The sequence below is a fragment of the Cervus elaphus genome, chromosome 11 (genome assembly GCF_910594005.1).
Source record: "Cervus elaphus chromosome 11, mCerEla1.1, whole genome shotgun sequence".
Taxonomy (NCBI): Eukaryota; Metazoa; Chordata; class Mammalia; order Artiodactyla; family Cervidae; genus Cervus; species Cervus elaphus.
In genome coordinates this window covers 84,184,553-84,204,050 of record NC_057825.1, presented here as the reverse complement: position 1 = coordinate 84,204,050, position 19,498 = coordinate 84,184,553, and the positions used below count along the sequence as shown (strand labels likewise).

The window sequence follows — 19,498 nt, the reverse complement described above, 5'->3', positions numbered from 1 at the left end:
ATGAAATAATGCCATTTGCAGCAACATGCATGTATCTAGAGATTGACATGATGAGTAAAGAAAGTCAGATAGAGAAAGATAAATATTATATGATGTCACTTATATGTGTAAGCTAAAAAATGGCACAAATGAACTTATTCACAAAACGGAAATAGAGTCACAGATGTAGAAACCAAACTTATGCTCACCGGGGAGAAGCAGGGGAGGGATAAACTGGGAGACCGGGACTGACATATACACACTACTACGGGAGTTGGTGATGGACAGGGAGGCTGGCGTGCTGCGATTCACGGGGTCGCAAAGAGTCGGACACGACTGAGCGACTGAACTGAACTGAACTGAATATATATAAAGTATGTAATTAATAAGGACCTACTATCCAGCACAGAGGACTCTGCTCAGCACTCTGCAATGGCCTATATGGGAAAAGAACCTAAGAGAGGACGCAGGTATATATAAAAGTGATTCAATTTGCGGTACATCTGAAACTAACACAACACTGTACCTCAACTATACTTCAGTTAAATTAAAAAAAAAACAAATACAAATTTTAAAAAATAAGAGAACTGAATCTCTGGGAAATGAAAAGAATTTCCTGAGCTCTTGGAGACATTTAAAAAATAATCAAGATTATTTAATCAACATTAAAAAGTGATATCTCATTGCTTATCTTAAAGGAGAATTTCTCTCTTTTTTAATACTGTTTATTATTGTGGCAAATACGTACAACAAAAATTTTGCCATTTTGCTAATTATTTCATTAGCATTAATTAGGCACATAGCGGAGTACACCGATCATTATGTATTTCCAAATCTTTCCATCACCACAAACATTGTTTTTCAATTTCCACTTCACTTTGAGCATCTCTTCTTATGCTTTCAGTACGTTTACATTTCATTCCACCTTATTCACCATAAGAAAACAAGTTAAACAAATGAAAGAAAAGAAGCTCTCAGCCCTAACACGGCACAATGCCTAAGGGTCAGCCAACTTTGAATTTGAACCTCAGTTCTTACCTTTCCAGCCAGCTGACCCTGGGAAAGTCAATTAATCTCTTTGAGCCTCCGTTCTCTTATCTGTAATGTGAAAGTAATGGTAACAACCCCTGTAGGTTGTTCTATCTATTAAATGAGTTGATATATGCAGAGGATTTATCACCATTCCCAGCATAAGTATTGCATAAATGGTAATTAGCACTATTAACACTAATATAAATAGTATCAATATTAATTATATTTGGACTGCCCTTTCATCCAAACCTTTTCTCAAAGGATGGGACAGGGCATCTTCCATGTGGCAATACCATCCTTACCACCAGTGGACCTAGGATTTTAAGAAAGAAGAAATAAAATCGAGAATTTTTTTTTTTTAATGTTTTGGCTGCGTTGTGCAGCATGCGGGATCTTAGTTTCCTGACCAGGGATGAAAGCCATGCCCCTTGCAGTGGAAGGGCAGAGTCTTAGCCACTGGGTAGCCAGGGAAGTCTCCAGGGTTGAGAAAATGCAGAACCAAACAGGGGAAAAGATTCAAACCGGAGCAACCCCCAGGGGTCCTTCGTGGGGAAGATTCTCCTCCTTGGGCTGGGCTGGGTGAGTGCACAGTCCCAGGCAGGCAGAGGACCGGCCCTGGGCTCCCTCCCACCCTAGCTGAAGAGAAGAAGCTGTCAGACTGATAAACATCTGAATCTCCAGGAGTGTCAGATGTACTTTTTTATGGTCTGTTTTTAAGATGTTGTGATATGCTCATGTATGTTTTGGGCCTGAATCCCTTCAATTTAATTGATGGCACTAATATGTAAATAAATAAAATCCTGCAGATTGCACTTACGTTGTGAGCTATCCATCATTTGTTTTTTTGAAACACGAGTCAGGTTTTTCTTCCCACTGTTATTATCTTCTGTCCTGTTCCCAGCAGCATAGACTACAGTCATTTCGTTAAACTTGCCAAAATACAAAAAGGACCAAAGTGAACTAAACCAAAAAACAGCTTTAACATGTAGGAAAATTATTTCTACTCCAAAAGTGAGAGTCCAATAGAACCAGCTCAGTAGTGTTTGTACAGTTTTATTTCTTTATACAATCTAATCCAGCTGTTTGCCAGCATTTGAAAAAGAAAGAGAAAATATAATTGCCCTGCTTGAGACAATTTTAAAGTATACTTAAAATTTTTCCATCTTATCTAGGTGCTTCTCTGCTACTTTTTTAGAATTTCTAATTGTAGAATTTGCTTGCTGGAAATGTGTGCTTTGGGCTAGAAAGAATATTTAGAAATCCTTACCCCAAAAGAAAAAAAAAAAAAGTGGGAGTGGAAATTTAAAAGAGGACCGCCTAATTCAGTACTAAAACCAGTGTGAGAAGCAGTGTGTGTGAGTGTGAGAGAGTGTGTGTGTCTGTGTGTGTGTGTGTGTGTGTATAGTGTAAAATGTGCTTTTCAAAGTGCTGAGAGTTTGATAGGAATGTTTGATTAGCTCCTCTCAGAAAAGAAAAGGTGCTTGGACCTCTTCTTGTTTCTTCTTTAGAATAATTTGGATGGGATCTGTGATGCAGAAAAGCTTAAGGAAAAAGGGATATCCGTTCTCTGTGGTGGAAAAGTTTTGAAAAAAATTTGCTTTCTTCAAACAAGGTATGTTCTAATGAATTGCTACGTTATTTAGATAGTTTGCTTTCCATTTCTTGTTATAAAAACATGAAAATATTTTTATCATTGAGAAACTAGAATACATCCCTTGACCAAGTAATCAGCCTATACAAATTTCAGTCTCAGGAGAATTGAATGGTAATTGACATCTTTAGAAACAACTAATATACATATATCAACTCTAAATAAATTGTGCTGAGGTTAAGATTAGAACAAGATTTTCACTGTATCTTTTAAACCAACTTAATTGTGGTTAAAATAAGTTGAAAAGTATAATGTTTGTGCAGAACTTTAAAGTACGTTTAAATCTATTATTACCCCGTATTATACCTTACTTCCTATGTGGAATATAATAGCAGCAGAACAAATTGCTTATAACAATGAAGGAAAAGCAGATACGGGCATTTTGATGCTAAGTTAAAAGAGAAATTATTTAGAATAGATCTATACTTCTCTCTATTCAGACAGATCTTGGAGGAATGTGGCTCCATGTGTGATTTTGTATCTTGTTTACACTGGAAGTATTTTCTTAGGTTGAATGCTTCTTTAACTGATAAGCCCAAGAAACAGCCGGCATTGTTAAGTCTTCTATTGTAGCCCAACTTTACACAGGGAAACAGGATACGAAATCTCTTTCAAGCATGATTTGTGTTAAACCAGTATAAACATGAAATAAATGCCTCAAGCTCAGGTTAAACAGAGAGGATAAGATTGAATAATTAGACGCGATGGTTTGCTCTGAACAACCCACGGCATCTTTGCCATCCCCAGCTTTGAGAGTGGAATTCAAGATTTTCTTTGGGTTTATTGTAAATATAAAACCAGGCATTTTTGGCCATAGTGGTTATTCAAAAATGTGAGCACTAAGAAAATAGCATTTTGCCATTACGTTGTGTTGCAATAAATTTGGAAGTTTTGGTGGTAAGGTTCTAAGGTTGTTTTTCCTTCGGTCTCTTGAAAGATGAAAATCGCCTGTAGCCAAGAAAAATCAAATACTATTTGTTTGTGTATTTTCTCTGTTGTGCGTGTACGAACTGCAAGCAGTAGCTACTCCACCCATAGGAAAGCTGGAAGTGCCTGTCTTTTATTTATTGAATTAAAATACCCTCTTTTGTTGAAGGACTTTAGACAAGGAATTGCAAGGCTACAAGGGCTGCATTTTTAATTGCAATATGCTGGTTTCCCAGACTAAGCTTCATTTAAATATATCTTATACCTCACCCCTGAAAGGAAATACGGTAGGAACTTTGAAAGTGCTTAATATCTATCCTGACATAGCGTTTACTTTATGAATAGCGGTTAGACGATCTAATTATCTTTTTTGCCAAGTTGTTGATCACATGAAGAATAGTTTCTTTCAGTGAAAATACACTGGGTTTGAGAATGGTTTATGAATAGCATCAGGAGAACAAAAATGCTTGTGCTGTTCCCATCTGTAATTCCTGTAAGACATACTGCTAGACAGGAAAGTGGCGTGGTTCCGTGCCATGTCCCAAGCCAGGAGCCCTAAATTACAGTCACAGCTCTGTCACTGTTTAGTGGTGTTATCTTGAGAAAGGTGTGTAACAGTTTTTGACTTTTGTTTCTCCGTCTGAAAAATAGAAAAAGCAATGCCTGCATACAACCCTTCTTCCCAGGATGGCTGGGGGTTCAATATGGATTCTCCGTTTTAAAAGGGTTTTGAAATGTGAAAAGTTCTAAAGAAATGGAACCATTCTTCCCAGATATTTAAAAAAAAAAAAAAAAAGAATGCATGGGAAGGAGTCACTGGTTGTGAAATAAACGTTTCGTGGCCTCTAGGATGTTGCTACAACAATGCCCACATGTGCGACTTAGCCTCTCCTGGCTAGTTTGGAGGCACGAGCCAGCGGTCAAGAGCAGTGGGTGCAGGACAGAGCTCACTGCTCGGTCAGTGGAGGGCTTTCTAGCTGTGTGAGCTTGGGGAGGTTACTCAACATCTCTGTGTCTCCATTTCCTCACAAAAGAAGTGAGGAAATTGCCTTCCTAATCCTATAGTTCTATTCACTGGAATATCTTCAATGCTAAGACATGGCCAGACCAATTTCACTGTTGAGACTTTCTGTATACTATTGATACAAAATCAAAACAGGGTAATGGAACCTACAATATATTGAAAATGTCTGTGCTCACCTAACTAAAGACTTCAGCACACTCAAAAATGAAAAGTAATATAACTTTGTGCTAATGAAATATAATCCAGTGTGTATACATGTATGTGTGTATGTATAATCCTGTGTATAAATAAATATATGTAGACGTATATTTACACTTATCTTTCCATAGAGGACAGTGTGGTTCTGACTTCTTTTAGTTCTCTGGTGCATTTCTATGACTGTATGACCTCATGTGGCGATAATGTCAAATATCTAAATTTAGGTAAAGTAAAAAGCCAGGTGGCCCTCCTACGCTATGGATCCTGTAAGGGGCTTGTCAGGCAGGAGGTTCTGACACTTCTTAAATGTGTTACCTTTGGCAAATTTTGTAAACCTTCTGGGCCTCAGTTTTCTCATCTGTAAAAAGAGTCTACTATTAGTGGTTACCTCATAGGGCTGTGGCAAAAAAAAAAAACTTCAACTTGTAGCTGGTATAAGTTGTTATAGCTTGGTCAGTACCCAAATGTTAGCAAGTAATTTTTTATGGTATGGGACTGGAATGAAGAACTTAAATCAGCTGTTAAAGAAATCATTTGCAATCCTCTTCAAACTTTTAAACATTAACTCTTTGGATGTAATAAGCAAATAGATACGTGGAACTATGTGATCTTAATATAATTAATAGAAACTTGGGACTTCCCTGGTGGTCCAGCAGTTAAGCTTCTGTGCTTCCAATGCAGGGGGTGCAGGTTTGATCCCTGACTGGGGAACTAAAATCCCAAATGCCATGTGATACAGCCCCAAAATTTTTTTTTCAATTATTAGAAAATTCTTGCTATCTTGCAGGAGATCTGAACTAATCAATATTTCAACAAATATTAAATCAAGAGAGGCACAGCCATTCTGTGATGTCTGTATTTTGAGAATCTCCAAAGGTCCCCTTCTGGCTGCCAAAACTTGTGTTTCCCTGTGGCTTGCAAAAGGTGGTAAAATTCCTGGCTCCCTGAACACATATACGCTGAGAGAGAGAAGTGCACAGAGAATTTGCTAGTTTCTACAGACGTGAACGTTCCCTGTGCAGGTAGCAGTGAGCAGCTTCTGCTCAGGCAGAGAATGGGGCAAGAAACGAGTGAGAGACCAGGGCCAGTCGTGGCTCCCCATCGGAAATGGCTTTCTGATAGTGCCAGCTCTTAAAGTTTCATTAAGGCACAGGACTGCACATAGACAGCCAGGGCCTGATTCCTACACTGGCCTGGACTGTGGGGTTCTCCTGCAACTAGTTCCTCCAGCTCTGACCTGTGCCCCCCCAGCCCAACTCCCTTCACCAGATTGTGCTGCTGTGTACACCCCATGGGGAGATCCTGCAGCGACAGGGGTGTTTGCTGACAGCCAGGGGCCCTGACCCAAGGTTGGCCCTAACCCTTGCTACCAACCCTGGCTCTCAACCCTACAGACAGCTGACCCTGCAACCCAGTGTATGCACACTCCTGGCTCAAGCCACTGCTACTGCCTGCACTGATCCCCAGCCTCTAAAGGCATCACTGAGGACTCCCACAGCCCTTGCAGCCACTGTGGATCCTCTGCCCTCCTCTCCAGGGACCACGATGTTGTTGATGCTGTGGCCTGAGCTGTCAAGCTATCACATCTCCTCACAACCCCCATACTTAGAGACCTGCACCATTAGATGGGTCACCGTACACTCTGGTGTGCCCCTTCTCACAGGTGAAGGTCTTTCCTTACAGAAGTCAGTCCATGAAGTTGGAAAGAGATGATTACTTCTTCAAATGTATAGATATCCACACAAGGCTATGGGCATCATGAAGCATCAGAGAAACACGCTGCCTCCAAAGAAACACAGTAAACCTCTGGTAACTGACACCGAAGAAATGGAGATACATGAACTGCCTGACAAAGAATGCAAAATAATTCTCCTAAAGATGCTCAGAGAGCTACAAGAAAATAACAGATAAATAATTTAACCAAATCAGGAGAACAAAATGAGAAGCTCAGCAAAGGGACAGAGAAGATTGAAAAAGAACCCAGTGGGAATTTTAACTAAAACACACACACACACACCTAAATTGAAGTTAATCTGAGACCATCTAGGTGAGTTCTTTACAGACCAGGAGGTGAAGGGCCAAAATCGTATTCTCAATAGAGCAAAGACTATTTCAGTCTTGTTGACTGCATTTTCCTATGGTTACCACAAAACACACAGTTGTGGAAACTGGATTCAGAACTTGTTTTTAATCAACTAGAAAACTTTTCCACTTAACAGGCTGCAAGTTTTAAAGAAACCCTGAGAGATTGCCCATCAGAAATGCTCCAGGCTGCCTAGAAAATGCACGCAGCAGGCACCAGGCGATGCTTGGAGTTGAGACCCATAAAAGTGGCACATCATGTGGCAACCTGCAAAGAGCAAATCCCCCACCGGCAGATGTTGTGACTGGAATCCACTCTCGCATTCCTCTGGTGCTTATACCCTGAGGGAGAAAGGGGAACTGAGATGCCAGAATCCTTCCTGAGTCAAATTCACAAGACAGGGTCTTGAAACAAAGCAGAGCAAAAATGCATTTGATTTAGATTCAGCTTAGAGAATATTTTGCTGTGTTTGATTTTGGTCTTATAGCTTAAAAAAATATTTAGGCCCATGTCTGCATCAATGTCGGGGCTTCCCAGGTGGCGCTAGTTGAAGAACCTACCTGCCAATGCAGGAGACATAAGACATGCAGGTTTGATCCTTGGGTTGGGAAGATCTGGAGGAGGGCATGGCAATCCACTCTAGTACTCTTGTCTGGAGAATCCCATGGACAGAGGAGTCTGGCAGGCTACAGTGCATAGGGTTGCAAAGAATCAGACATGACAGAAGTGACTGAGCATGCACACACTGCTTCACTGTCACTTTGCAAGATGCTTTTTTCAATTCTTTTTAGGAACGCTACTTAACATTCCCTAGCTGTTCAATTGAGCCTATTGTCTGGCAGTCATCTAGAAGATTTTCATGAGAATGGGCTAAAGATCCCTATAAATCTCTGAGCAGAGAAAGCAGGGACAAAACTACAGAACTGTCCCCTGTCTGGGGCTCAAGGAGAACTCAGCCCAATTATGGTCACAGTTCCTTCACCAAGGATCCTAAAATCAAACCTTGGCAGCCCCTTCATGGAACACAGTCTTGTGGTGAAGAGGCTTGCATAACCCAATGAAGCTATGAGCCATGCCATGCAGGGCCATCCAAGACAGATGGGTCATAGTGGAGAGTTCTGACAAACCGTGTTCCACTGGAGGAGGGAATGGCAGACCGCTCCAGTATTCTTGCCATGAGAACCCCATGAACAGTATGATAAGACAAAAAGATATGATACCAGAAGATGAGCCCTCCCCAGGTTGGAAGATGTCCACTATGCTACTGGGAAAGATCAGAGGGCAACTACTAATAGCTCCAGAAAGAATGAGACAGTTGGGCCAAAGTCTGGTAAAAGCAAAGTACAAAGATGCAAAGAACAATACTGCATAGGAACCTAGAATGTTAGGTCCATGAATCAAGGTAAATTAGATGTGGTCGAGCAGAAGATCTAAGATGAACACTGACATCTTAGAAATCAGTGAGCTAAAATGAATGGGAATGGGTGAATTTATTTCAGATGACCATTATATCTACTACTGTGGGCAAGAATCCCTTAGAAGAAATGGAGTATTCCTCTTGTCAACAAAAGAGTTCAAAATGCAGTACTTGGGTACAATTTCAAAAATGACAGAATGATCCCTGTTCGTTTCCAAGGCAAACCATTCAACATCACAGTAATCCAACTCTATGCCCCAACCACCAATGCCAAAGAAGCTGAAGCTGAACAGTTCTATAAAGACCTACAAGCCCTTCTAGAACTAACATAAAAAAAAAAAAAAAAGATATCCTTTTCATCATAGGGGACTGGAATGCAAAAATAGGAAGTCAAGAGATACCTAGAGTAACAGGCAAGTTTGGCCTTGGAGTATATAAAATGAAGCAGGGCAAAGTCTAACAGAGTTTTGTCAAGAGGATACACTGGTCATAGCAAACACCCTTTTCCAACAACACAACTCTAAACATAGACATCACCAAATGGTCAATACAAAAATCAGATTGACTGTATTTTTTGCAGCAGAAGATGGAGAAACTCTATCAAAAACAAGACCTGGAGCTGACTGTGGCTCAGATCATCAGCTCCTTTTTGCAAAATTTAGGTTTAAATTGAAGAAAGTAGGGAAAATCACTAGGCCATACCAGGAAGGCACGACCTAAATCAAATCACTTATGATGACACAGTAGAGGTGATGAATAGGTTCAAGGGATTAGATCTAGTAGACAGAGTGCCTGAAGAACTATGGACAGAGGTTCATAACATTGTACAGGAGGCAGTGACCAAAACCATCCCCAAGAAAAAGAAATGTAAGAAGCCAAAGTGGTTGTCCAAAGAGGCTTCACACATGGCTGAGGAAAGAAGAGCAAAAAGCAAGGGAGAAAAGGAAAGATATACCCAACTTAATGCAGAGCTCCAGAGAGGAGCAAGAAAAGAAGGCCTTCTTATATGAACAGTGTAAAGAAGTAGAGGGAAAAATTAGAATGGGAAAGACTAGAGATCTCTTCAAGAAAATTGGAGAGATGAAAGGAATATTTCACGTAAGGATGGGCACGATGAAAAACAGAAATGGTAAGGACCTAATAGAAGCAGAAGAAATTAAAAAGAGGTGGCAAGAATACATAGCAGAACTATTCAAAAAAGGTATTTACAACCCAGATAATCATGATGGTGTGATCACTCACCTAGAGCCTGACATCCTGGAGTCTGAAGTCAAATGAGCCTTAGGGAGCATTACTACAAACAAGGCTAGTGGAGGCAATAAATTCTAGCTGAGCTATTTAAAATCCTAAAAGATGATGCTGTGAACATGCTGCATTCAATATGCCAGCAAATTTGGAAAACTCAGCAGTGGCCACAGGACTGGAAAAGGTCAGTTTTCATCCCATCCCAAAGAAGGGCAATGCCAAAGAATGTTCAAACTCCCATATAATTATGCTCATTTCACTAGTAAGGTTATGCGCAAAATCCTTCAAGCTAGGCTTCAGCAGTGCATGAACGGAGAACTTCTCGATGTACAAGCTGGGTTTATAAAAGGCAGAGAAACCAGAGACCAACATTCGTTGGATCATAGCGAAAGCAAGAGAATTCCAGGAAAAGCATCTACTTCTGCTTTATTCACTATGTAAAAGCCTTTGACAGTGTAGATCTAAACAAACTCTGGAAAATTCTTAAAGAGATGGGAATACCAGACCACCTTACTTGCCTCCTGAGAAACCTGTATGCAGATCAAGAAGCAACAGTTAGAACTGGACATGGAACAACTGATTGGTTCAAAATTGGGAAAGGAGTATGACAAGGCTATATATTGTCACGCTGTTTCTTTAACTTAAATGCAAAGTACATCATGCAATATGCCAGGCTGGATGAATCACAAGCTGGAATCAAGATTGCCAGGGGAAATATCAATAACCTCAGATATGCAGATGATACCACTCTATTGGCAGAAGAGGAACTAAGGAGCCTGTTGATGAGGATGAAAGAGGAGAGTGAAAAAACTGGCTTAAAACTCAATATTCAAAAACCTAAGATAATGGCATCAAGTCCCATCACTTCATGGCAAATAGATGGGGAAAAAGTGGAAACAGTGAAAAACTTTATTTTCTTGGGCTCCAAAATCACTGTGGACAGTGACTACAGCCATGAAATTAAAAGACGCTTGCTCCTTGGAAGGAAAGCTTTGACAAACCTAGACAGTATATTAAAAAGCAGAGATATCACTCTGTCAACAAAGGTCTGTATAGTCAAAGCTATGGTCTTTCCAGTAGTCATGTATGGGAGAGTTGGACCATAAAGAAGGCTAAGCACCGAATTGATGCTTTCGAATTGTAGTGCTGGAGAAGACTCTTGAGAGTCCCTTGGACATCAAGGAGATCAAACCAGTCAATCCTAAAGGAAATCAACCCTGAATATTCATTGGAAGGAATGATGCTGAAGTTGAAGCCCCAATACTTTGGCCACCTGATGTGAAGAGACGACTCATTGGAAAAGACCCTGATGTTGAGAAAGACTGAAGGCAAAAGGAGAAGAGGATGGCAGAGGATGAGATGGTTAGATAGCATCATCAACTCAGTGGACATGAATCTGAGCAAACTCTGGGATAGTGAAGGACAGGGAAGCCTGGCATGCTGCAGTGCGTGGGGTCGCAAAGAGTCAGATACAACTTAGCAACTGAACAACAACAAATCCTGGCAGAATCTTACTGGAGAGATTCAACTTGTGGCTTTACCTCTGCTAAGTCCTAAAGCCTGAATGGGCCATGTTTTGTAGGAGGATGGTTATGAGAATGTTGATGATAATAGTAATCATGATTAACCATCACCCTAACAACAGTAAATACTGCCAACACTTAGAGAGTTAGTTTTATGTACCAGGCACTGTTCTAAGCCCTTTTCATCTGTCAACTCATTTAATCCTAACAGCTACCATAGGAGATAGGTGATCATGATTCCCATTATACAGATCAGAAAACTGAGCACTGAGAAGTAAGTTGTCCAGCGTCACACAGCTGGTGATGCTCAACTCCAAACCCAAGCATTCTAGTTTCAGAGCTCACATCATCAGTCTACCAGGTAACAATTATACATGGTCTTGGTTCTTTTATTGCTGCACCAAATTAATTTTGCCATCCCTAAAAATACAATTTTCAAGCCAAGTCAGATTTCTAAGAAAATCATTCCTCTTTGCAAACATAGACTTCCCAGTAATACTGATGGAATGGAGTGGAGGTCAGGAAGTCACAGGGGAAAGCTGTTAGGAAGAGAGGGTTTTTATTTCTGTCACTCTTGAATAATTTTCTGACTTAAGAATCACTTTTCTGGTGTGTTGGGAAGACTCTCAGGGGCAAGGCCAAGGAGCAGGGCCTCATTATCAAGTTCTTTGAGTAGCCAGTTCCCAAAAGGTATCCTTTATCTCCATTCTAGGGTTAAACTGGTAATTAGTCACAGAAAGAATCAAAGTACTAATTATTAACACACATATGTGTAATCTAGAAAAACAGCATAGGTGATCTTATTTGCAAAACAAATAGAGACACAGAGAATAAACATATGGACACCAGAAGGCAAAGGCAGGGGGAATGAATTGGGAGATTGGGGTCGGCATATATGCACATCTACTTATAAAATAGATAACTAAAGAGAACTTATAGTATAGCACAGGGAACTCGATTCGGGGATCTGTAGTGACCTAAATGGGAAGGAAATCCGAAAAAGAGGGGAGATGTATATATATGGCTGCTTCACTTCACTGTACAGCGGAAACTGACATCGCCGTGTAAAGCAACTATACTCCAATTTTTTTTTTAAATCAATATCAAGAAAGAATCGTACTGCCTTACAATTCAGGCGGCTTCAGAAAATCATTTTCCCTGATAAGGGTCTCTACCTTGACAAGACTCTAGTAAAAATTGCTCAAATTCTTTCCCATAGTGAGAGAAAGACTAACGTTTTGTGTGGACATGTGGTAAAAATTCATAAAAATCACCCTTCGGGCTATGGGGAGAAGGAATTCTATGTCTGCATTTTTTTCTTCTCAGAAATAAAAAGGAGGGGAACTATTCCTTTGGGGGCACCCAATGTACAGTTTCCAAGGGATCAGGTCACTGGCATCTCAGTGAGAAGTGAATCCGTCCCTCTGGGCCCCTTTATAGCCTAGACAGAGAAAACATGCTTGGGACATAAAGGTACAAGTCAACTTGCCCAGACCAGATTCACTTTTAGAATATGGTGAATAGATCTGTACTCTGAACAATAAAAGGAATCTGGGGAAGCAGAGCTATTCAATGACAGCAAAACAAATATTTATTGGATTACTGCCATGTACCATCTACAATTCGATGTGCTTGGGAACAGTGAACAAAATAGTCTCCATCCTCCTAGAGCTGCCAGCCTGGGCAAACAGACATAAGAGGTCTAAGTCTGGTGGTGATATGGGCTGTGAAAAAAACTTCAGGAAGTGGGATAAGGGGGCTGGACAGAGCAGTGATGATTTGCAATGTGTGGTTCAATAAATGTCTGATAAAGGGACATTTAAACTGAGAAAGAGGTGAAGGAAGCCAGGGAGCAACCTTTCTGGATTCTTAGGGGGGAAGAGTAAGTGCAAAGGCCCTGAGGTTGGACCACACTTGGGAGCAGGCTGGGGGAGGAAGAAAAAAGGTGAGATCCAGGGTGTCCTTTGGAAAGCAGACACAGAGGGTACCATCCTAATGCTCCCAGATTTTACCCAGACACCCCCAAATGCCCACTCACACACCATCTATGGACAGTTCCTGCTTCTGCCCTGGAAGAAATCTGAGTAGGTCCCATGCTCAGAGTGTTTTAAAAGAGCTTGCTCACATTACACGTGCCAACAATCTCAGTTCAGTCATTAATGTGGAAGTGATACTTAGGTAATTCTTAAAAACTTGCAAATGGCATTCACAATTTCATCCCCCATTCCAGGCTTGCTTTCTGCAATGGGAAAAGGCAGGCTTGCATTTTCTTTCTCTGCATTGCATCTTTACCACTCTTCCCCTTAACTGCTAATGGTAGCTTTTTCAGTTCCAGAGTTGAAGAGGCAGAGAGGAAAGATAAAGGTGACAGAGGGCCTCACTGGTTGGCACTGTTCTGAGTTGGCATCCAGGTTCCCTGGGCTTGGCAGGCATATACCACTCTTTCTTGTCCCCATGGGAGCACGTCTATGGGTTCTTTGAAAATGCCCCTGACTTTGCTAGTGACGCCTTGCCTGTGGTTCCCAGACGTTATTTCATTTGAGTTTGCTCTGGCTGGGGGCTTACAGTTCCTCCCCCAGCCACTGGGCAGCTGGTGAGCAATGTCCAGTGGCTTTCTGCTGCCCTTTGCTGAGCCCTCCCTGGGCCTGGCTTAGGAGGCACCGAGAGCCACCCCCGGCTGACTCTGACACAGGTAGTCTTGTTTGCCAGGAGCTATTCCCTCTTTGTCTTAATCAGGAGTCCACTGTGCCCTCAAGTCCACGGACACAACTACTCAGTCATTTCAACTGGTCACTGGGCATCCAAGCTGGCCTTCCAAAGGACGTAACCAAAAACCAGGACCCTGGCTATCCGTCCCGCTCCAGATACAACACAGGTGGTTGTAGAAGCCAAGAGGGTAGCTGGCGATTAGAGAGCAGGGTTTCCTTAGGAATAGTTGTTGGCATGTTCCCTCCTCCTCTGCCTCCCCAGATGCAGAAAGGGAGCCAGTGGTCTCCCCACTTCCGCCCACTCAGGCAATGGCGAGAGAAGCTGCAAGGAGACCACTTAGGAGCAGGGAAGTAGTTGGCACTTGGTTTCAGCTGAAACTTAGACAAAGGCTCATCCCATTTTAACATCCCATTACACAGCCAATGACAATACTCTCAAATGTTTATTTAGATGGGTGTGTTATGCCTGGTTAAACTTAAAAATAGGCCTGGTGCATCACTTTACTCTAAATAACATTTGTGAGAAGGAGAAAGCTGTGTGTGAGTTCAGGTCCAAATATGACTCTCAAACAACAAAAAAAATCTCTTAATCCTCATAACTAAGACTATTTTGTCACAAATCTATGTATTTCACAGTATGCCTCTAAGCTATTGTCCACAGAACATTTACAAAAAGCCTAGGATAGATGCATCAAAACAAAAAGGAAGGGAAAACCATCTTTTGATGGTAACCTGGTAGTGAGTGGGGTTAAGTGTTTGAGGCCTGGATTCTATTACATACTTATTCCATAACTTAATTATAGCTTACTAAAGTTTGATTGCTTGCTAAAGTTTTCTGAGCCTCAATTTCCTACCCTGAAAAATGGGTACAATAGTAGTAACCTGATGGGATCACCATAATAAATAAGATCACACCGGTGCAATGTATGGTGAGCATTCAACAAATGATATGATTGTTATTATTTGAGTGGACTATAAGCTTCCAAAATTTTCCTTCAAGAGGAACAAAGGACCAATCCCACATCCAGGCCACCAGACAGCTCAGCCACAGTGGACAGAGCTGGGAATGGGCCCAGGGGACCTCTGGAGCATGAGGCCACATGGCTCCCATTGGAGATCTGGGTCTCCTGCTTCTAAACGACTCTCTTTCTTCTGCTGGTCCCCACCAATTTCTGGGACTTAATCCTTCAGAGCCATCAATAGCTCAGCCTCAGTTTCAGTCCTTCTCCACAAGCCCCACTCTCCCCAAGCCTCTGGTTGCTGGTTGCTGGTCCCAGGAATTCCAGCGGATCCCAGGAATGCACTGGGACCCGCAGCCCCATGCCTGCCTCATGGTCGCAGCCAGAGAGCTGGACCCTGTCATCTGAGACTAACCTACTCTTTACCAAGAGGCGGACAGCAAAACACTACGGACCTTGCAGACACACCCTCATCTTCCTAGCTCAGCTGGAAGGTTGTGCCAGACCCAAAAATGTTTTTCTGGGCCTCAGAATTGAAGGCAGACCAAAAAAGCACAGAGCATTTGGGCCAGTTAAAGCCCTGGGGATCCCGGTTGGACTGAACCAAATACCCAGCTCCAGATTCAACAGTGGACGGCCCCTTGGCAACCACAAACCTCAGAGCCCAGGGGAGAGAACTTGCTGGGAGGAAGAAAGCTAATCCAGTGTCAAACGTATTAGGTAAAGATGCTGCTGCTGAGAGAAACTCGTCTTCCAGAGCTTCCATGAGAACCATTTAAAGTGAGAACGGTTTCCAGAGTAACTACAAAGAGCAGTCATGGTCCACCTGGCCTTTTACTGAGGCCCTCTGCCTGTCCCCCTCCAGATTTACTGCTCTTCCTGCCCCCTTCCATTACAGAGGATAAATAACTCTTGGAAGGAGTTCTTTAGAGCTCATTTGGGGGCATGCCTGCAAGCTAGTATTTTTTCCCACTGGCAATATAAGATCTAAACTACCACTTCAGAAACATAATTACTGTTTGCAACCTCACTGGAAATCACTATTGGTCGAAGCCTTTGTGGATGTGGTAAGCATTACCATATGTCAGGTTCTTAACGAGGTACAAAATGATGCTCTGAAACACACACACCAGGATGGGCTTTCCTTTTTTGGTTCTGCGACATGTAGAAACATCCCACATGGATCAATGAATCTCATGGCATAGGCGTGTATCAATTATCGAACACATGCATAAGAGCCTTTTAATCCACTCAGCTTCCCAGGGGTGAATATCGTTGCTTTAGGATTTTCCCTTAATGATATAGTGATCAAAAATGATCTCGGAAAAGGGATCTTGAGTAGTATACACTTTAACCATCAAAAAAAAATTACCTATAATATTTACGGAAAATTCCTAGATTGGAACATCAGTAAGATTCTGATACATACACTGAAAAAATGAACGTTCTCTTAAATCAGAGCTTCTCAACCCTGACACTATAGTTGCAGCTCATGGGCTTAGTTGCTCTGCGGCATGTAGGATCTTAGTTCTCCAACCAGGGATCAAACCTGCATCTCCTGCGTTGCAAAGTGAATTCTTAACCACTGGACCACCTATGAAGTCCCTGAATAATTCTTTGTTGTGGACGTTGTCCTGTATGCTGTAGGTTCTTTAGCAGCATCCCTGGTCTCTACCTGCTAGATGCCAATAGCATCTCCGCCCCAGGTTGTGACAACCAGAAATGTCTTCAAACTTTGACAAGTCTTCCTTGGGGGGCAAAATCACCCCTTGTCATGAACCATGGTCACAAGTACATCAAGAACTCCACAGGGACATTCTGACAGCATGATTTCTGGGTCTCCTTCTCCCATTTTTCTACCAAGAGCATCCCAGGCATGCAGACCATGTTTTTCTTTCTCAGTGGCTGCCACGGTTCTTAGATATAAGCTGTGTGATCTCAGGCAAGTCACTTCACTGCTCTGAATTATAAGAATGATAATGTAGATAATATCTACATCTGCCTCCAGAGGATCTTAGGTGGTTTGGATGAGAGAATTGTTGAGAAAACACTCTGCAGATTCTGATATAAACCCATATCCTTACAGTCTTCCCTAGTTGAATTCACTGGATGGCCAGGCACGGTGAGTTAGAAAGCAGTCAGGGATAATCTTTCAGCTGTAAGCCCCCCAAAAAGGGAAATTTGTTATCTCACAGAATAGGTAGTCCAGGGGTAGCCCCAGCCTCCAGGCATGAGACAATCAGAGATCCAGCTTCATTTCTCTGATTCATTTGGCTGCCTGCCTCCTTTTTGTGCTGGCTTTATCCTCAGTCTAACTTGCCTCATGGTCACAACATAGCTGCCAGCATACTGGTAACAACCCACCCCCTTATTCATGTCCAACAGGAGAACCTTATCCTGAAAAACAAAGAATTTAAGTTTTCCCTTTCTATTGGTCTGATTCAACTTGGGACACAGCCCGCCCCTTGAGTAGTCATGGTCAGCTGGCGAGGGCCCTGTGCTGACGGGCTCAAGCTTACAGTCCTGAAGCAACCACCAGCAAGGTGGAATATATGCATATATGGAATCATCCTTGGCATAGACTTGGAGTCAGATCCACAACAGAAGCTGGGGATGGACCCGCTTCCTTGGAGCCCTCTGGTGGCATTCACTCCCTTTAACAAGTTGGGGTTATGTTAGGAAGAAGGACGCCAGCTAGCAGGTACTCTGCCAGGCAATAACAGTGTCCAGTCCAGACAGCTTGACTCAGATTCTAAGCATATCTTCAAGGAGTCTGGTGTATTCTTAGGAGCCTTGATATTGAGAAAAAGCAAAATTTTTCCTGCCTTCCTTGCCTGATTGACTTGCACTTTTCTTTAGGCATTTCCTTGAGATAAAAGAATGAAAGAACTGGAACAAGAAGGGAAATAAGAAAAACCACTATCCTCTCTGGCTCATTCTCTTTCTTCGCAGAATCCTCGGGTTTGTAACAGTGACCACTGATGTCATGGCAACAGGAAATGCAGTGTTATGGGCTTAGTCCAAAGGAATACGATCTGTATAAACTTTTACATGCAGGCTGAGGCCACCTCCCCATTGTAAAGGCCCCTCTTAGTGCCAGCCTTCCTTTTTCCATCCTCACCAGATCAACCCACATCACTGACAAATGGCTGAGGCTTTATATCAGGCAGAGGTGGAGAAAGCAAGGCTACAGATGTGGCCTCCCCCATTCAGAGATGTCTGTCCTCAAGGGATTTTTGGCATTTTGAAAATATAGCACAAGCCTCTCATAACTACTAAATGTTTCCAAATGAACACTGGTTCTTTCTGCCTTGTGGACAAAGGGCATTGTTAGGTGCTCCCCCACGTAGCACCATAGCTCAGACAAACACTAGCCTTACATAAATCCTACATATCCACTAGGGTAGATTTTCTTCAAGTGAGTGGCTCGTGAAAGCCTCGAGGGGGCTTATTAAAAATGATGAATGCAAAAATAATTTTTAAGCCTTCCATGTCTCCCTATTGCTTAAAGGATCAATTCCACATTCTTCAGGCATGACATTCAAGACTGACATGGCCCCTTCTTTCCTCTCTAACAGTCTGACTCCTCTCCCACCCTGGCCCAGCAGCTCCCAGTTCCTGAAGCTCCTCTGTCTCTTATGTCCTGTCCTTCCCTCACCCCTCGTTGTTTTCCAATCTCCAGTTAAGCTAATTGAAGCCTCTTCCAATCCTCATGCCCCAGGACTATTTAATCATCTACCCTTTATGCCATCACCACATCCCCAACAGCAGAAGTTCTGAATTCTGGTTGCACAGCGGAGTCACCTGGGGAACTTTAAAACAATATTGATTTCAACTCAGACCAACCAAATCAGAATGTAAATGAGGGAAGCGCACTTGCTTATTATGAAATATCTATGCCAAGTAGTGAAATGAAATACTGGACCTCTGCACTCAGAATACCTGGTTTGAATTCCAACTCCTCCTCTTTCCAGGTTATGACCTTGGGCAAAGCACTTAACTTCTGCATGCTTTCAATTCCTTACCTTTCAAATTAAGGCAAGAAATAGCCCCCACTTTGTTGGGTTGTTGTGAAGATTAAATGAGTTAATACATTACTGGCACTTAGTATGTGCTCAATTAATGCTAGTTATGATGAATGCAGCAGTTTGTTTCTAGAAGACCTAAAGCAACTTGATAAAACCTGACCCTTCTTCCTCTCTGCTGAACATAGGGTACACAGATGATTTTTTTTAAATGATTAAATGCATGCATGAATGAAGATGAATTATGATTTCAGGAGATTGGGAAGATTTAAATAGAAGTGGCCCATGAGCAAACCGTGAAAAACAGACAGGCTTGAGAGGCAGATGAGGGGTGGTAACATATTCCAAAAAGAACAGTAACAAGAGCATGAGCTAAGACTCCAATGTGCAAGGTGTAGAGAAAGGACCAAAGGGCTGAGGTGTGCCAGGGTCAAAGGAGAGGATTACAGAAGCGACCTGCAGTGAGACGGTTTGCAAAGTATTATAAGTTGGGCCATTTCATGAAAAGTTCATTCAGAAATTTGGGCTTTATTCTGCAGAGGATGAATGGACTGTGAAGAATCTGGAGGAGGTGAATGCATAGTCAGAGCTGTGTTTTAGGAAGGTGATCGTTTCCAACCAGAGGGAAAGGTGATCTGGAGCAAAAAAAAAAAAGCAAGGGGAGGATTCGGAGGTTACTGTAGCTTCTCATTGGTATCAACACTGTCTGTCTATGTTAAGTCTTCAC

At 42.1% G+C, this 19,498-nt stretch overlaps 1 protein-coding gene across 2 annotated transcripts in view; it reads left to right on the top strand.

The window, feature by feature from the left end:
• The first annotated feature begins 2,348 nt into the window (after positions 1-2,348).
• The window catches only part of VIT (vitrin), a 118,847-nt gene continuing 101,697 nt past the window's right edge, over positions 2,349-19,498 (top strand). The window contains exon 1 of one of the 2 annotated variants that reach the window (XM_043918246.1): positions 2,349-2,623. The gene's annotated coding sequence lies outside the window, so the exon portion shown is untranslated. The remainder of the gene's footprint in view (positions 2,624-19,498) is intronic. The other variant, XM_043918245.1, reaches the window with a different exon arrangement.